Below are 16,837 nucleotides of genomic sequence, written 5' to 3'. Positions count from 1 at the left end.
TTGTTTAGAGGAAAGCAAATTAAAACAATTCTGAGGTAGCACCTCATACCTATAGAATTGGCCAATAATGATAAAGAAAGAAAATGACAAATGTTAATGGGATGTGGAAAAATTGGAACACTAACACACTGTTGGTGGAATTATAATTCCACTGTTTTGGAGAGCAATTTGGAACTATGCCAAAAAGGTTATAAAATGGTGCATACCCTTTCACTCAGTTATATCACTACTAGATCTGTATCTCAAAGAGCTTTTAAAACAACAGAAAATGAACGAACTATTTATAACAGTTTATTTTGTGGTGACAAAAAATTAGAAATTGAAGGGATTTCAATCAATTGGGCTGAACAGTTGTGATATGATTGTGACAAAGTACTATTGTGCTATAAGAAATGATGAGCAAGATGGTTTTAGAAGAACCTGGAAAGGCTTATATAAACTGATGCAAAGGGAAGTTAGCAGAACCAGGAGGACATTGTACACAGCAACATCAATATTACACAACAACAATATTACCATCAACTGTGAATGACTTAACTATTTTCAGAAATATAATGGTGTAAGACATCATCAAAGGACTCATGATGAAAAATGCTATTCACTTCCAGAGGAAGAACTGATAAAGTCTGAATACGATTGAATACTTTTTGTAAAACTTTTTTTTTTTCCTGTGGGGATGAAGGGAGAAAAAATTTGGAACTTAAATTTTTTAAAAAAGAGTATTAAATTGGTATCTCTTGCTCAAAAAATTTTAATGTCTCCTAATTTCCAATAGAATCAAGGAAAAGAAACTCATCAGTTTGGCATTGGTAACTGCTTTATAACCTTTCTCTTTCCATTCTTCCTCCCCTTCATTACACCTCTTCTCAAACTCATGAATCCATACCCATTGTCTGTCTCTCTGCCTTTATACTTACTATATATATCCCTGATGCTTAAAATACCATATCAAAATCCTTGTTTTCCTTCAAGACTCCGCTCAAGTGCCCCTTTTTCTGATTTCTCATCTCCTATCAGCTTCTAATGTACAACCGTCTCAATTTCCAATTCATTGTGTATATATTGTATTTCCCATACTTACATACATATATATGTGCACACACACACACACACACACACACACACACACACACACACACATATATATTATCTACTCTTTTAGAACTTAACTCATTAAGGAAAGAAGCTGTGTCTCTTTTATCTGTGTATCTTCACAGCTTAGCAAGGTGCCTGACACTTAGCAGGAACTAAAGAAATGTTTATTGATTGATTTATTGATCCCTCATATAATAGGAGAAGAGCATAGTCAGAACAAATTCATAATATCATTTCTAAAGCCAAAATTTTGGCCTTCTCTTTTTCCACACCAAATTCCGACACAAGAACCCTGTGGTTTTTTGTTTTGTTTTTTAAATTTCCTCTTGGGCAGAGGTTCCTTAGGCAATCAAAATCTAAACTAGGTGGCAGCAAATTGTGGATAGAGACTTCTATGAAATGGGCTATGAAGAACTGAATTATTTCCCTTTCATCATCCACTCACCTAAGCATTAAACTCACTTGGCTCCAAGAATATAGGAAATGCAGTTTATATACATATCTATTCCAGATAGTATTGACTTTAAAATGTTATAGGAGTTCAGGGAAGGGTGGGGGCTTGGGAGATCAATAAGGACTAAAAGGTTGAATACCTATACCACGAAGTATTTAGAAATTTTTATTATACTTAGACCCCATATTTAAGCAGTTTTTCTCAGAGGACATAAAATTGACTTTTTTCTTGCTAATTTAACCTAGTTGGGCACCTTTTTTTCTGGGAAACATAAAGTCATGCCTTCCTTCTTCAATGCCATTCCCAGATATAGTATTATTGAATTCAATCCTGGACAGAAATTTTCCTAATCTCATGTATCAACTTAATACTTTAAAGGTCTAGGTTAAAAGCAGTCATTCTCTAATATGAATTTTATATCTTCTATTGCAAATAAAATTAACTATTAGTCTTCAGAAAGATTTTTTTGTGATGTTTCTCTAGTGACTCGTGGCAGGAATGAGTTGTTTTAAAGATAAGGAATTTGATCAAATAGTGATGAATAAATGAATTATTGAAATTCTCCTTACATACATACTCACATACTTTATCCTTCATCTTATTTGTGATAACAATCTCACTAACATTTTTGGGGCCCACCAAGTATCCTAAGACACTTTGGCAAAAGGTTTCAGCTTCTAGCAAAATCACAGAATGAGAATATTCATTTCCTTTACCTAATTTTTATTCAGACTGAAGTCCTTTTTTGAGACCTCTTAGTATTTAATTCCTGGGTAATTCAGACCAAAAATATTTACTTGCTCTCATTTGGCAATCTTTGGTCTGATACTTCTAAAACAATGAATTCAGGACAAAGTATAAACATGCCAACATATTTTTGAACAAGATGGAGGTTGGTGTGGTAGAGGGAGGATTGACTAGAAATCCTGGATTGGACATGCAATCTTGAATAAGCCATTTCATGTTTTTGTCACTCAGTTTCCTTATCTACAAAATTACATTTATAGAGATGTTCTCTATGAAGTCTTTTTGAGTTCTAAAATTCTATAATTCTAAGGTTTGGGGGGTTTTATGCATAATGAGTCATAAAATTCTGAGAAATCAGGTCTCATTAGTAAGTATTTCACTTCATATAGCTATATAAATCAAGTATCAAGTATGGTTCTAAATCCTATGAACTTTACAATTTTTGCTGATGGTGAAACAAACAAATCATTATGAAAGGGCAGCTTCTCTAGACAACTCTTTATTCAAAAAAAAAAGTATACAACTCATCCATTTCAAATAGCCTTTCTTGAGGAGAGAGATAATTCTTAAAAGAAGTGAACCATTTTTGTTTGCCTTTCATTCTCAAAGAGGATCAATGATATCAGGAAAGTGACGTCTTGACTTGCAAGTAAATTTGATTTAAATGAGGCAGCCTTCCTTGTTCAAAGTCATCAACATCACTTTCTCCTCCAGAGTCCTGAGGGTACAGTGGCAAGGTATAGATCAAAATAACTAAAGGAAGGAAGTAAAATAGAAGGAACAGAGAATGGCTAGAGAAGAGAAAGGCTTGGAGGGAGGAAAGAAGAAAGAGGGGGAAGCAGAAAGAATAATAGAAAGTTGGATTTATATAGAATAGTTTTCTAGACAAAAGAAAAGATGTTGGGATTATCAGTGTTGAGATGCTACAAATAATCCAGAGTAAAGATATACACTGAGGTGATAATCAATAATTAAACTAGGTTTAACTACCCTAAGAGTATGAGGGTTTGAGTAAATATCAAAGGAGAAGATTCTCTAAAGCAATTATTTTTATTCCATCTAGGGAGATAGTATGTTATAGTGAAAGATAAGCAATAAATGACTCCTAGTTCTATTAACCAACTATGGGACCATAGGTCAATCACCTAACTTCTCTAGCTTCTTCATACATCAGATAAGTGGGTTTTATTAGATGATCTTTAAATTCCCTTCCAGTTTTACAGCTCTCTGATTTGTGATGTGGTAGAGGTTGGTTGGTAAAGAAAGAATTCAGTTTGAAATTAGATGACTAGAATTTAAATCCTCCTTATTTCTTTTATAAGCTTGAAGTAATTAGTTTATAATTATTGTTTTCTTTTTTGTAAAATGAGGAGATTGAGATAAGGGACAGGGGTCATTTCATAGTCCCTTAATATAACAGCAAAATAACACTAAACCAAAAGAAGGTTGAAATATCTTTGTCACTTACCACCTTACTCATTTAACTTCTTACTACACATGTTCAGTCTTCTTTGATTATCTGTTTCACCAGTAAATGAAAGAAAAATCCTTGGTCTTAACCTGTCATATTAAAAAAAAATGCAACACTTTTTACTCTGGCACATATACTTGGCACAATTGCACATTGAAATGGCCTTCTACCAGTGGGCTGCTTAAAACTATTGCTTTTCAATGGGAAATTAAACAGGGAGCTGCTTAATGCTCCTTGTTAGATTTTTAATAAAAATGAAAGTGAGAAGCCAGCTGCACCAGGAGCAAATGACTACTAGACCCCATAGCTATGCTCAAAGCAAAGAGGAGAACGAAAAAAATTGGCATCTCTTCAAACCCTGGCTGCAGCAACAGCTTTGTGGGACCCCTCCCACTGTGGCCCTATTAAACTGCCTCCCCAAATGTTGTTTAGAGGTTACACTGAACTGGGAGAGCCTTCTCTTGGGATCATTAGGCAGCTCTCAATTCCGTTTTCTAATAAAATATTGAAAGTTACCATTTAGGGGCACAGCAGCAACTACTGAATTAGCCGAGCTTGTGCTGGGTAAAGAGGAAAGGGAAGGAGGGAAAGGAGAAGTGGGAAAGCAGAAAGGAAGCCCATAAAGGAATAGAGAGAGGGAGAGAAAAGCACTGAAAGGATTCTGATACACATTAGGGACACAGTTAACAAGAAGAAGCTGGCGACCATCAAGCATAGTCAGAAAGTTTAATTTTTATACTTTATTGAGTTTGTAGAAGCAGCATGATGCTGTAGATAAAGAGCTTGTCTCAGAAGGGAACTGGGTTTAAATTCCAACTCTATGATACACAAATATAGAGAGATTCAGAGCAAAGGCACCTTACCTTGATGCATCCTGGGTAACTGAAAAGATGGAAATTGCAGGATAGTTGTACCTGTGGTAATAGAGGAAAGCTCCTCTATCACCACATTGAAATTACAGTTAGAGGTCCCCCAAAGGGTCAAAGATGTACAAAGTACATTTTGTACTTTGACAGAGGGGAATCTGGAAAATAAATCTCAAACTCTTGACTTGTCAAAAGTAAAGGGGAGGAGAAGGTTAAAAGAGGTTGAGGCAGGCTTCCAAGTGGGAAACCTTAACTTTAATAAGCAGCACTAGTGGACCAAGTTCCCTAAGCATAGAGAAGGGAGAAAGATCGAGGTCACTGGCAGAAGGAAACTCCGATCACAAGTAAAAGCTTGTGCATACTCTGAAACTAGAAGTACACAGGGATATAGCCATGAAGAAATTAAAGGAATGCAAGGAAAGAGGCAAGAAAGCTCAAGTGACTCAGGTCTAATGTTCTTGGTTAAGTGCATGAAGCCATATGCAAAGAGAAGGATTTGTGAGGGGATTTGGAAGTGAGGAGACCTTGTTTCTTTTCTTGCTTTTTGTCACCAAGTAGTGGCCTGGCTTTGGAGAAGTGCCATCTATAAAATGAGGGAATTGGATTAGACGATCCTTTTAGTCTCTTTCACATTTAGCATTCTATTCTTGCTTCATTGAACATATACAACATTTTTTTAATTAGGAAAAAAAAAAGATTCTGTATGGAAATGAAGAAAACAGCAGCATAAATGAACAAATCATTAAAATTCCAAAGAATACTGGTCCCAAATAATTCTCTAGGACCATCATCTTGAAGTTGTACTTTTGGTGTTAGTGCTCTTTAGTTTAGCTCACAACCTTCCCCTCCATCCTCATTTCCATCTCCAGAAGGAGAGCTTTACCTTCAGGCTTCTCATCCTTAGGTCAGGAGCAGTATCAGTTTAAATGACCGATCATCCTCAGAAAGGCTCTCCACCACATAGCCTGGATGGCAGAAGCAGAAGTCAGTTGGATCCCCCCAGCTCCTCAGGGCTCACCCCCATGGCCATGGTGCCCAAGGCTTCCTCCCTCTCTCCTCCCCATCCTGCATATCAGCTGAGTTCAGCAGCTCTGGGGAAGGAGGGGTTGGTGGTCACTATTTCAAGGGGAGCTGGCCTTGGAAGAATGGACCATGGTGACAGAGTGGAAGAGCTAGGAGCCAGAAGGCAGTGTGTGAACAGTCACAGCACTAGGACTGACTGAGGATGGCCATAGAATAAGTGGCCCATTGGCACTATGGCAACAGGAGGGATTGTGGTAAACTACTTTACATTCTCAAGTGGTATGATATACACACACATACACACACACATACATATATACATAAACAAATATGGAGATAAGTGGATATATAGAATATAGATCTAGTTATCTACCCACCAATTTCTTTATATGTGTGTGTATATATATATATATATATATATATATGTGTGTGTGTGTGTGCACATATACATACATATCTCTATATATGTATGTATATATGCATATGATTGTATATACATACATATTATGTATGTGTATACATATATATATCCATATGTATGTGTGTATATATATATATATTCAAATTTTAAAGTTATATTTGAAAGATTTTTAAAAGGAAGGGCAATTTCTAGGAGGAGAGTTTGTGGAAATAAGAATCCTTCCACATTCACATCTGTTTGGTATAGTAGATATAGCACTGGACGGAGAGTCAAGATGACTGGAGTTCAAATCCAGCCTTGAATATTTGTTAGCTGTGTAAATCACATTTTTGCCTCTCTTTTCCCAACTGTAAAAAGGGATAGTATCACAGATTCTTGTGATATTCAAATGAGATATTTGTAAAGTGCTTAGCATGTCGCTGGCACATAGTAGGTGCTACATAAATGCTTAATTTTTTCCTATATTATTGTTTTTATCTGTTTCAAAGCAAATTCTTCTTCTTCTAATAGAAAAAAAAACTCTCCTGATTTTTAATATTGGTGTGTAAATGCCATGAGCCCAATATATTGCTCTAAACATCAACACATTTAGAAAAATGCCTGATCTATAGTGTTTTAAGTCCATGAAAGAAGTGGTTTCATGAAAAATTTGGTTATGGTGTTGTCCCTCATTTGTCAGTATTATAAAGGGTTTCTAGAATAAGAAGACAGGGTTAGAGAAGAACATATTACTTCAATATTGCCGCTCCTTATTAAGTAAAAATTCTGACAGTTCTATCCTTTTTCTACCCATATTTTCATGTCATTTTTCTGTTATGCTATGAGAAGTCTTATTGCATTTCAAAATCTCTTTGTCTTGAATTTGTGAAAATTCAGCATATTTGAAAAATGTCTATGGGGACATTCTAATGTTCCAACAATGCTTATTTCTTCAAAGAATAGTATCAGAGTGCTAAAGCCTAGAATGAGCTGAGACTGCTGGTGAATGCTAATGACAGCAAGAGGCATTTAAAAAAGATATATTGGAAACAACATGAAAATCAGAAAAGAGATGGGACCAGTGTGTAGGATACATTGTATGATGACACTGGATGATCACAGGGAGACTGAAATGCTCAATTCTTATTTGGTTTCAGTTTTCTCCAATGGATAGTTCCTTTGTCCCCTAAACATTACAAACATATTCAATAACAAAGTTGCTCTTATTTTTCCCAAATCCTTCCTCTTACAAAATTCCTAATAGCTCTCCAAGGTACCATGATCCTCCCAGGCATTCAGTTTCAAAACCATAATGTCATGTTCATTTATTTTCTCTCAGTTTCTATACATAATCATTTTCTTTAAAAATCTCAGAATTTCCTTTTTTTTGAGAAATAAGCATTAAATCTATTCTCTTAAATGTATTAATACTAAATATATGCTCTTGAATACATTTATTCTTTGCTCACAGAAATCAGGGTTAGTTCAAGCATGTGTCACCTCTTGGACTAATTTTCTAGTTGATCTTCTAACTCAAGTGTCTCATTTTTTCATTCTTTCCATTCATCTGCCAAAGTGATTTTTCCCTAAAGGGTAGTCATTAACATGTTATTATGCCTTATTCAACAAACTTTAGTATTTCTGTAACAACTTTAGAATCAAAATATAACTTTTTTTGACTATTAAAGTTCTTCTCAACCTAGTGCCTTTCTACCTTTCCAATATCTTCATGTATAATTCATTTCCACATGCTGCTTTTTATTTTTTATTTTTAATTTATTTATTTAATATTTTCCATAGTTATATAAAAATATTTTTTACATTTTTAAAAAAATTTTGAGTTCTAGACTCTCTCTTATTCCTACTCCCAGTCCCCATTAAAAAACCACATGTGAAGTTATGCAAAAACATTTCCATAAAAGCCATATTATAAAAGAAAACATAGATTTCCCACACCAATTTTTAAAAAAAAGACATCAAGAAAAATAAAGTCAAAAAAGAGATAGAGAGTATGATTCAAACTGCATTCAAACTTCTCTGGGTATAGATAGAATTTTTTTATCATAAGTCCTCAAAAGTAGTTATGGACCATTGTACTGCTGAAAAAAGCAAAGTCATCCCAGAACATTGCCATTACTTTGTGTAGAGAGTATATTTCACTTGCTTGAATTCATGGATGATTTTCTAGGCTTGTTTTTTTTTTCTCCAAGAGCTTTATGCTCATCACTTCCCATTGCAGAATACTATGCCTTGCAAATCATACAGCACGATTTATTCAGCCATTCTTCAAAAGATGGACATCCCCTAAATTTCTGATTCTTTGTCCTGTGTAGAGAGCTGTTACAAACATTTTGGTATATATAAACCTTTTCCTTCCCCCCTCTCACTTTTTAAAAATCTCTTTTGATATTCATTCCTAATAGTGGTTAGGTCAGAGGATATGCATGAATTTGGCCATAGATCATGTCTTTTGATCATGTAGCAATTGAAGCATGATATTAAAAAAAAATTGACTCAGTTCCCTCTGTCTTGAAGAAATAAGACTTTATTAGAGAAACTTGCTTCAAAATGATATTCTACAATTAATATTGCTAATTGTATTTCCTCCCATTTTATTCTCTTCTTTCTCTTCTTTCACCCTGCACATCCTCAAAAATGTTTTACTATTGACCATTTCCTCCCCCAGCATGTCTTCTTTTTAAAATCACTCTCCACATTTTCTGTAAACCATTCTCCTCCTATTATCCTGCAGGGTAAGATAAATTTCTGTACCCATTTTGAATGTGTATATTATTTTCCCTTTGAGCTAGTTCTGATGAGAGTAAGGTTCACTCATTCATCCTCTCCTCCCCATCTTTTCCTCCATTGTAAAAGCCTTTTTTCTTTTTTTTTTATAGCAGTTAATTAAAAACATTCCAATTCTCCCTTTCCCTTTCTCTCCTCTCTTAATTTCAACATTTTTAGTTATTATCTTTTCATATTCAATTCACATCTGTGCCCTCTGATTTTATATATATATTCATTCAAGCAGCCATAATAATGAGAAAGTTCTAAGTTACAAGTGTCTCCTATCATGTAGGAATGTAAACAGATAAACCTAATTAAGTCCCTTATAAGATAGCTTTCTTGATTACCTTCTTATATTTCTCCAGAGTCTTGTATTTGAAAATCAAATTTTCCATTCAGCTATGTTCTTTCCATCATAAATGTTTGAAAATCCTCTATTTCATTGAATCTACATATGTTTTTCTGAAGGATTATTTTCAGTTTTTCTGGGTTGTAATCCTAGCTCCATTGCTCTCCAAAAGGACTGCTCTCCAGTCCTTTAATGCAGAAGTTGCTAAATCTTGCATTATGGTGACTGTGATTCCACTGTGAATTGTTTCTGCAATATTTTTTTTCCTTAAATTGAAAGTTCCAGAATTTGGCTATAATATTCCTGGGATTTTTCATTTTGGGATCTCTTTCAGGAGATGATCAATGGATTCTTTCAATTTCTATTTTACCCTGTGGTTCTAGAATAACAGGACAGTTTTCCTTGATAATTTCTTGAAATAATTTATTTTTTTAATCATAACTTTAAGGTAAATCAATAATTTTTAAGTTATTAATCTTGGATATATTTTAGATCAGTTGTTTTTTCCAATGAGATATTTCACAATTGTTTCCATTTTTCTATTTTTTTGCTTTATTTTACCTTAATTTCTCATACTTATTAGCTTAAATTTGCTCAATTTTATTTTTAAGCTATTATTTTTCTCAGTAAGTTTTTTGTTCTTCTTTTTCCAATTGGCCAATTGGACTTTTTAAGACTTTCTTCTCCTCATTAGCTTTCAGTGTGCTAAAGCACCATTACCCAGTTCTACTGAAGAGTAAAGGACTTCACTCTTCTTTTATGATCAAGGATTCAGGGTGGTATCGAGATCCTCCAAAGAGCTAGTCTGGACTTTACAATATACCACAACTCATTCAATTAAATCCCAATTAATAGGCATTCTTTCAATTTCCAGTTTTGTTTTGTTTTTTGTTACCACAAAAAGAGCTGCTATAATTTGTTTAGAACATAGATGTTCTTTTCCTTTTTCCCTAATTATCTTCATAAATAGATAAAATATTGCTATTGTTGGGTCAAAGGGTATGGATAGTTTAATATCTTTCTGGGCATAATTTCAGATTGCTTTCCAAAATGAGTGGATCAGTTTACAATTCCAATGACAATGAATTAATGTTCTAATTTTTCACATCCCCTCCAACATTTGTCACTTACCATTCTAGAATTTTAGTCAATCTAGTAGATGTAAAATGACTTAATTTGCATTTTTTGTTTTAATTTGCATTTCTCTTCTCTTTTTTATTTTATTAATTTTATAATTATACATTTTTGACAGTATATATGAATGAGTAATTTTTATAACATTATCCCTTATATTCATTTTTCCAGATTTTCCCCTCCCTCCTTCTATTCCCTCCCCTAGATAACACACAATCTCATACATTTTACATGCGTTACAGTATAACCTAGATATAATATATGTGTGTAAATCCAATTTTCTTGTTGCACATTAAGTATTGGATTCCAAAGGTATAAGTAACCTGGGTAGATAGACAGTAGTGCTAATATTTTACATTCAATTCCCAGTGTTCCTTCTCTGGGTGTACTTGTTTCTGTCCATCATTGATCAACTGGAAGTGAGTTGGATCTTCTTTATATTGAAGATATCCACTTCCATCAGAATACATCTTCATACAGTATTGTTGTTGAAGTATATAATGATCTCCTGGTCCTGCTCATTTCACTCAGCATCAGTTCATGTAAGTCTCTCCAAGCCTTTCTGAATTCATCCTGCTGGTCATTTCTTACAGAGCAATAATATTCCATAGCCTTTATATACCATAATTTACCCAACCATTCTCCAATTGATGAACATCCATTCATCTTCCAGTTTCTAGCCACTACGAAAATAGCTTCCACAAACATTTTGGCACATACAGGTGCCTTTCCGCTCTTTAGTATTTCTTTGGGATATAAGCCCAGTAGTAGCACTGCTGGATCAAAGAGTATGCACAGTTTGATAACTTTTGGGGCATAGTTCCAGATTGTTCTCCAAAATGGCCAGATTCTTTCACAACTCCACCAACAATGCATTAGTGTCCCAGTTTTTCCACATCCTCTCCAACATTCATCATTATTTGTTCCTGTCATCTTAGCCAATCTGACAGGTGTATAGTGATATCTCAGAGTTGTCTTAATTTGCATTTCTCTAATCAGTAGTGATTTGGAACACTCTTTCATATGAGTTGATATAGTTTCAATTTCATTATCTGAGAATTGTCTGTTCATATCCTTTGACCATTTATCAATTGGTTTGATTTCTTATAATTTAGGGTCAGTTCTCTATATATTTTGGAAATGAGACCTTTATCAGAACCTTTAACTATAAAAATATTTTCCCAATTTGTTACTTCCCTTCTAATCTTGTTTGCATTAGTATTGTTTGTACAGAAACTTTTTAGTTTGATTTATCAAAATCTTTTATTTTGTGATCAATAATGATCTCTAGTTCTTCTCTAGTCATAAATTCCTTTCTCCTCCACAGGTCTGAGAGGTAGACTATTCTCTGTTCCTCTAATTTATTTATGATCTCATTCTTTATGCCTAAATCATGGACTCATTTTGATCTTATCTTGTTATATGGTGTTAAGTGTGGATCCATATCTAATTTCTGCCATACTAATTTCCAGTTTTCCCAACAGTTTTTTTCCAAATAATGAATTTTTATCCCTAATGTTGGTCTCTTTGGGTTTATCAAACACTAGATTCCTATAGTTGTACCCTTTTTTGTCCTTTGTACCTAATCTGTTCCACTGATCTACCGATCTATTTCTTAGCCACTACCAAATGGTTTGGTGACTGCTGCTATATAATATAGCTTTAGATCAGGTATACCTAGACCACCTTCATCTGACTTTTTTTTCATTAATTCCCTTGAAATTCTCGACCTTTTATTTTTCCATATGAATTTTGTTGTTATTTTTTCTAGGTCATTAAAATAGTTTCTTGGGAGTCTGATTGGTATAGCACTAAATAAATAGATTAGTTTGGGGAGTATTGTCATCTTTATTATATTTGCTTGGCCTATCCATGAGCACTGGATGTCTTTCCAATTATTTAAATCTGACTTTATTTTTGTGGCAAGTGTTTCGTAATTTTGCTCATATAATTCCTGATTTTTCTTTGGTAGATGGATTCCCAAATATTTTATACTCTCAACATTTGTTTGGAATGGAATTTCCCTTTGTATCTCTTGCTGTTGCATTTTGTTGGTGATGTATAAAAATGCTGAGGATTTATGTGGATTTATTTTGTTTCCAGCAACTTTGCTAAAATTGTGAATTATTTCTAGTAGCTTTTTATTAGAATCTCTTGGGTTTTCTAAGTATAGCATCATATCATCTGCAAAGAGTGACAGTTTGATTTCCTCATTACCTACTCTTATTCCTTGAATCACTTTCTTGGCTCTTATTGCCGAGGTTAACATTTCTAATACAATATTGAATAGTAATGGTGATAGTGGGCAACCTTGTTTCACTCCTGATTTCATTTCTTTTCTCAATAATGATTTAGACTTTAGAGCATTTTTCATATGTGTATAAGTTGTTATAATTTCTGTAATAGAAAATTGCCTGTTCATATCCTTTGACAATTTATCAATTGACACATTATCAATAAGTAACATTCATATCTTCTCTTTCCAATCAATAAGACTGATTTAACTTTTTCTATTTTTATATTTCTTAGCAGAGTTTTTGATACATAATAGGTACTTAATAAATGTCTATTAATATGTTCCATTAAAATCCTTGCAAATTAGATGGAATCCCTTAGGTATATTAGAGAGAGAATATGAATTTGTTTTGAAAAGGATGGGTTAACATAGTTGGACTAGGATCTATTATGCTGGGGATAGATAATACATTAAGATCATAAGTGCATTGTAACTTTTGAGAAGAATGACAGGAAAGATTAGAATAAATATAGGTAATAGGAAATTGGAAAACAAGATAAAAGAATTGGTATAAGAAACTCAAGTTATTCTCAATGAATTTGTCATAAGACTCATGCAAAGTACCTTTTAATGTTTTGAAGGAATTGACAGAGGTGTTACTGAACCCTTGCAGGAATAGAAGCAATTACATAGGACTAGAGGGAAACAAGTATATTTCAATATTTGAAAAAGAAAAAAAAAATGGATCATTCAAAGTGTAAGTTGGTAAACTTGACTTTGATAACATGAAAAATCCTAAGATATTTCTTTTTTCTTATTTTATTAAGGCTTTTATTTTCAAAACTTATGCATGGATAACTTTTAATATTCATCCTTACATAGCCTTGATTTCCAAATTTTTCCCTTCCTTCCCCCAACCTTCTCCCCCAGATGGCAAGTAATTCAATATGTATAAAACATGCAACTTTTATACATATTTCCACAATATCATTCTGCATAAGAAATATCAGATCAAAAAAGAAAAAAAATAGAAAGAAAACAAAATGCAAGCAAATAACAACAAAAAGTGAAAATATGTTGTGATCCATACTCAGTTCCCACAGGCCTCTCTTTGGTTAGATGGCTCTCTTCATCGTAAGATCATTGGAACTGGCCTGGATCATTTCATTGTTGAAGAGAGCCATGTCCATCAGAATTGATCATTGTATAATCCTGTTGTTGCTGTGTACAATGATCTCCTGGTTCTGATCACTTCACTTAGTATCAGTTCATGTAGCTCTCTCCAGGCCTTTCTGAAATCATCCTGCTATTCATTTCTTACAAAACAATCTATAACATTTACATAGGATAACTTAATCAGCCATTCTCCAATTGATGGGCATCAACTCAGTTTCCAGTTTCTAGCCACTACAAAGAGGGCTGCCACAAACATTTTTGCACATGTGGGTCCCTTTTCCTCCTTTAAGATCTTTTGGGGATATAAGCCCAGTATAAACTCTGCTGGATCAGAGGGTATGTACAGTTTGATAACTTTTTGAGCGTAGTTCCAAATTGCTCTCCAGAATCTGTTCACAGTTCCACCAACAATGCATTAGTGTCCCAGTTTCCCCACATTCCCTCAACATTCATCATTATCATTTCCCGTCATCTTAGCCAATCTGAGAAATGTGTAATGGTATCTTAGAGTTGTCTTAATTTTCATTTCTCTGATCAATAGTGATTTGGAACACCCTTTCATATGAGTAGAAATAGTTTCAATTTCTTCATCTGAAAATTGTCTTTTCATAACCTTTGACCATTTATCAATTGGAGAATGGCTTGAATTCTTATAAATTTGAGTGAATTTTCTATGTATTTTAGAAATGAGGCCTTTATTAGAATCTTTGAATGTAAAACTATTTTCCCAGTTCATTGGGAAAGCAGTTTTTCTAAAAACAAAACAAAAGAAAAAAAAATAGACAAATAACAACAGAACAAGACCCGGTTTGGTTTCTTAATAGACTGACCTAATTTATTTTTTGGTACAATAACTGTACTGGAAATAGGTAAGAAAAGTTATCAGTGATAACCTTGGTTTCTAATCAAGGCCATATAAATTCCCCAGAAGCTTCCTTTAAGTACCCTGGAAAAACAGACATAGTATTGATGACTTTTGTCTGGCATTTCTTGAACTAAACTGAAGTCACTGCCACCCTTCTACAAATAAATGAGTACTAGTACATATATATTTTTTTAAAAAATCAATTTCATAAATACTGTATGGGGTAGGCATCACTGGACAACAAATAAATTGTTCTTGTGAAAATCATCTAAGAGATTTTGTCTACTGAAAACTTAAAATGAATGAACAACAATAAAAAAACAATTACTGCTATCTTAGGGCATGTTCTGAAAGTTATAAAGTCTAAAATGAGGGAAATGATAGTCCCCTTGTAAACTAGTACTCCCAGTGTATGTGAGAACTGTAGTCTCCTATCTCCAGCTACTTATTGGTCATTCCTAACTGGATATTCTGCAGTCATCTCAAATGCAATATATCCAAACATAATTCATCATCTTTCTCCAGAAACCCACCACATTTCCATACTTTCATATTTCCATTTAGGGCTCCACCATTTTTCTGAGTTTTCCCAGGTTAGAAACCTCAAAGTTTTTCTTGAGTTTCCACTTGCACTGTCCACAAAAAAAAAAGAAAAAAATCAGTGACTAAATATTGTAGAGCCTATTTTCACAACTTTTGCATCTTTCTTCTTGATACCAACATGACTACCTCCCTAGTGTAAAACCTCATCACCACTTTATTTGACTGTTTTAAGAGCTCATCTTCACTGGCTGGGGTTAATTCCCACTCCCATAAATCTACCACATAGTAAGGGCTATGTGAATTTTCTAAACTGCAAGCTTGACTATTGACTTTCCTTTACAATAAATTCCAATGACTCCCTATTACCCTCAGGATCAAATATAAACTTTTTGATTTGGTATATAAAGTCTTTTACAATCCAGTGTCAACCTACTTTTCTATCATTGTTATAAACTGATTAACTCAAATTGACTTCATTATTATTTGCCAATAGAGGCACTCTATTTTTCATCTTTGTAACTTCCAACTTACTGAACCTCATACTTGGAAGATATTTTTTCCTCATCTCCTTTCCTCTAAGTCTGCTTAAGGACTCTACTTAAATTCTACTTTATGAGACTTTTCCTGATCAAACTAGTGATATCTCTGCCATCACCTAGTACCATTTTACATATACATGTATATTCATATTGTCACCATTAACATATTGACTTCCTGAGGTCAGGGAGTGTTTCAGCTTAGTATTTGTATTTCCTTTGTATTCCCCATTGTATCCAGTTTTAGCCTTGGGACTGCAAACAGTAGAGCTTAATAGTGGTTTAGCTTTTTAAATTTATTTTATTCTTAAGTTAAGAAATAAAACAAACATTTTCATAATCTAGTAGACTAGAAAAAAAGATGATTGTACATTAAACTGCAAGCCTATTATGTACTACTTGCTATTCCTTTTAAATATTTAAAATAAACATATACTTTTCTCTTTTCCTTTTTTCCTTCCTACAGTGCATTAGATGCAAATATATTCATGTTCATGTGTGTATATATAAATATATATATTTCTAAACATATAAATGTAATATATTTATAAATATATACATCTATGTAAAATCATTCTATATACACTTTATTTATCAGTACTTTCTATGGACACAGTGTCTTCCTTCATATGCAGTTTTACCTGAACTAATTTATATATTTAATGTCATCCAAATTAAAAGTGGGCTTTAGTGATTGCTTCATTGATACTAGGTGTGAGTACTTAACCTGTGGATCCCCTCTGGAGGCTTGTGTTTTTTAATAATTAAAATTTTTCAAAATATTCGGTTTCCTTTTTAATATTGTGTGGTGAATTTTATATCCTTTTAGAATATTTTCCTGCCAAAGTTTCCATAAGCTTTAACAGACTGCCAAAGTAGTCTATGACAGAGCAATAGTTAAGAATTTCTACTTTAGAGCACCTTTGTCTGATTAACCATTTTGCTTAGGGCAAATAACCACTGTCTTTTCAAAATTATCAAACATTATGAATCATTCTATTGCAGTTGCATTGTACTCATCCCAAATGCAAAGAACATAAAGTCTAATGGTACGTTACAAGGTCATATCTTGGTGAACACACAATAATAGTAGCAGCTAGGTTCCCAAATAACCAAGCCCAAAAGGTTATTGGAATTTATCTCCTACCTCCTTTA

The sequence above is a fragment of the Sminthopsis crassicaudata genome, chromosome 3 (genome assembly GCF_048593235.1).
Source record: "Sminthopsis crassicaudata isolate SCR6 chromosome 3, ASM4859323v1, whole genome shotgun sequence".
Lineage (NCBI taxonomy): Eukaryota > Metazoa > Chordata > Mammalia > Dasyuromorphia > Dasyuridae > Sminthopsis > Sminthopsis crassicaudata.
This window is presented reverse-complemented; position numbering follows the sequence as displayed.